Source organism: Lutra lutra, chromosome 12 (genome assembly GCF_902655055.1).
Source record: "Lutra lutra chromosome 12, mLutLut1.2, whole genome shotgun sequence".
Lineage (NCBI taxonomy): Eukaryota > Metazoa > Chordata > Mammalia > Carnivora > Mustelidae > Lutra > Lutra lutra.
In genome coordinates, this window is record NC_062289.1 from 21,434,533 (window position 1) to 21,438,261 (window position 3,729).

General features: G+C 37.8%; 1 non-coding gene across 1 annotated transcript; it reads right to left on the bottom strand.

Moving 5' to 3' along the window:
- Window positions 1–2,507: 2,507 nt before the first annotated feature.
- Window positions 2,508–2,639, bottom strand: LOC125082777 (small nucleolar RNA SNORA44). The gene has a single exon (XR_007122094.1). It is a non-coding gene; the product is annotated as a small nucleolar RNA SNORA44 (small nucleolar RNA).
- Window positions 2,640–3,729: the final 1,090 nt, after the last annotated feature.

Here is a 3,729-nt window from a genome sequence, read left to right on the forward strand (position 1 = left end):
TTGATCCTGATCTGTAAAAGTTTTTGCTTTTAATAACTATGGTACATTATTGGTACTTCCATTCATATCCAGTCAGATATCAGGATCTTCCTGTGCAATGCTGCTTGCTTCTTGTACATTTCTACAACTGTCCCCATTTGGGCCTCTTTATCTCATGCCCATCCCAGTGAAATGATCTGCATGCTGGTAACCTTCCAGCCTACCCCTCAACTTTCCTCTTCCAGTACCTCTCTTTCAAAGTCACCAGATTAATTTTCTTAAACATATTTTGCCATGTCACTTGCTTGTGCAACAGTCTTCATGATTCCCTCAACATTGTGGGCAAAATGTGGACACCTCAACCTGGATAGTAAGACTCCCACGTCATGCCTGCACATTTCCAGCCCTGGTTCCACCTGCAGAGGTGATGGAATTGTATTTTATTTGGAGCACAGATTTCGAAGCCTAAAGTGTAAAACAAAAATTGCATGTGGTCAAAATTGCCCTTGAAAATCTTAAATTTTTCTATAAAGTATGGTATACATAGTTTTATATTTATAATACATTTTTAAAGTTTATAACAAGTAATTTTTATGTGTACTAACATTTGACACACTCTGGTCTAGACTAAAAGGATGAATGAGAGAAGAGTCCATAACAGAAGTTTGGGTGTGCCAGCAAATGTGCTTTAAGGTCATTGTTAAGTCCCTGATAATGAATTGGGGATCAGTGGAGAATTCTGAAGTATTCTTGTTTGCTTCGTGGGTGTGTTCAATTTGTTAGGTTGTTCAGTCTCTCTAACATTAATCCATGTTAAAAGATTTGTTATTGTGAGTTAAATGCAATAGTGTTTGTGTATATGTATGTGCATCTTTTTGTGTATTGCAGGGAGTTAGGGTTGGTGGGGGAGAGGGAGGGTCTTTCTACAGTGAAATATGCTTAGGACATACCCCTACTCTGCTGCCCTATTTTAGCTATATTTGTGTACACCTAGTATATATACTGTCTCAATTGCTTAATGATACAGGGCTGTAACACATATTGCTGCCTCATGACCCTCCTGATTCCTGCAAATCTCTCTGCCTATAAGAAAAAATTCTGACTCTGGCACCGACTAGATATCTCCAAGATTCCTACTTCAGTAGATAAGCAGGTTCAGAAGCGATGACCTGGGAGTTTCCAGGAACTCTACAACTGTAATCTCAAACTTGTTCATATTTCTTACCATCAGAAGTCATTGACCACATCGCATCTTTCCTCCTCCTCCACTGAGAAGTATGAGCACACCTTATCATTTCCTTATTGGTGATCAGGAAATCTAAATCAAAGTAAATCTAAGTTGTTGGAAAAAATAATATTTTTTGAGATTTATCTTAATAAGGTAGGAGGAAATCCTTGGATGATATTAACATTACTTAAGGAAGATAGAGCGCATTTTTAGTTTCAACTAAAAGCTAGTGAGCCAAGGTACTATGTGCTACAAAAGAGTCATGGGCTAGAGACATTCTGCTGCTTTTTCTGCCACTGACTTCCTGGGGAGTCCTTGGGAAAGTCATCCACTCCCATTTATCTTTAATTTTCCAGCTTTCATGGAGAAATTAGGTGTTCTCTAAGTTTCTTTCCCATTGTTATGTTCTGTGATGGCAACACATTCATTCACTAGTGCAGCAGATGGTAGGGTGTTATCTTTTCCACAGCTCACATTCAGAGAACAACCCGCATTGTTCTTGTTAGGGAAGGCAGTGGAAGAGGGTGTTCTTGTCCTCATATGCTTTTGTTGAGCATTGTGATGTGTATATCACAGTGTTGGCAAGACTGATAAAGTAGTATAGGTCTAAATGGAATTTTATCTGTGAATACCCTTATGAATATATGTACCAAGTGGTGTGTGTGTGTGTGTGTGTGTGTGTGTGTGTAAGTAAGTAAAATGAATTTCTGGATTTTGACTCATTTCTCCAGTCACCTCCAGCTGTGGAAGTTAGCCTACATTTTGCTGCTTTAGTTCCCCCAAAACACACTGAACACAATAAAACCAGAATTAGAGCTTCTGCTCTTGTCCTTGGCTCTGGGCTGAAAATGGTTCCCATGAGAATGGATAAAATAACCATCCTGAGTTTATCTTGAGAATATCTGAATGATACCTTCTTGTTTAATATATGCAAATCTTTTGCTCCAACTCATATGTCTTTTTTTTAGTTCTTCTATCTTTGGATTCAAGAAATAAAGGTAATAAAGAGAATAAGGACATGAAAGGGCCAGAGATGATATCCTGACACAAGTTCTATTTACAAAAAAATTCATCCAGGAAATGAAAAAAAAAAATGCATCAGACAAACGCAAGGCAATTCATGACTAAGTCAACTATCCATTTAAAGGAGGATAATGTGAGTAAAATAGAATTTTGTTTGATTGATTGATTGATTGATTGATTGCTCTAAACCAAAAATTTGCTCTAATACACCCATCTACTTGTAAGTTTATGGAAATAGCTGGACTCAGGTAGACGGGTTCCAGCCCACGTCCTGAGCTCTTCTAGGCAAGGTGAGTGGCAGTTGAGAAGAATTATGCTCACTTGTGCTATCAAAGTCTCTCCAGGCTGCTCTTACATGTGGTTGGAGATCCCATGGCCATGATGGGCCACAGACCTTGGAAACACGCTGAATAGTTTTATTTTTAGGATTAAAGAGTGTTCTCTGTTAGGGTGAGGCTTAGAATTTTAAGGAACTTCAGACTTAATTTATATATTATTTTTAAGGTGATAAATAAGGATGGGGCTGTTTTATGAAAGTAACCTAATGCTTTAGAGTGCCTTGTAAAGTCACGCAGCTGAAGGTTAGCTAACTTACATTCTAGTCTGCAAATACAAGGGAAAGTTAAAGTCTAAGTGTGGAGGAAAATGATTTTTTAAAAATGAAGTTTGGATAGTAATTTACCTATGCTAATCCTCTCTTTATCTTTATAGCCATGAATCTGCTCATTATATTTTTCAGTTGGAAATGAATATCATTTCTCTTCTTGCTCTCGTATTTATTTTACTTTTCAATGTTAAGACAATACAACCTTCAAAATGACAAGCTGTACAAAGAAATATTGCACCAAAGTAGTTAGAAAGTGTGTATGAGATACTAAAACATCTGGATTTAAAAAAAAAAAAGAAACATTAAATCAACTGTCAGGCAACTGTTTTATGTCTCCAATGGTAAATACCTGATTTTGGGGGGGAAACATCTGAATGTTTCTTGGCATGCTGAAAAAACTTGCCAGTGATGGAAGGATCTTTAATGTTGTAGCTGAATGTATCAGGAGGGCTTTTGTGTAGGATCATGCCTGAAAGACAATGATTGCCCTGATAATGAGGTTCATCCCTGAGCACAGAGGTTGTGAGAGAAGGGCTTTCTAGTTGTTTTAAGATCATTAGAATCACCTTGACAATCATGCATATATATCCCTTTATTAACTTCTTCCTTTCCTAGTTAACTCATTCTATTCCTTAATCTTACAACCCCAATCCCAACCCAAACACACACTTAACTTCACTCTCACTGGTGGGCTTTAACTGAGAAAGCTGACTGAGAAGTCTATCAAGTTTTCCCTGTTGGTGTATGGGATCCATTTTAATCCCAAAGAAGAAAACTGTCTGCTGAGATGTCAATGATATTCACCAGGAAGCTTCCCAGGGGAGGAGGATGGTATTGAATTTACTGGGAAGCCATCATCACGATTCTGTCACCAGGAAGAGACTATACAACC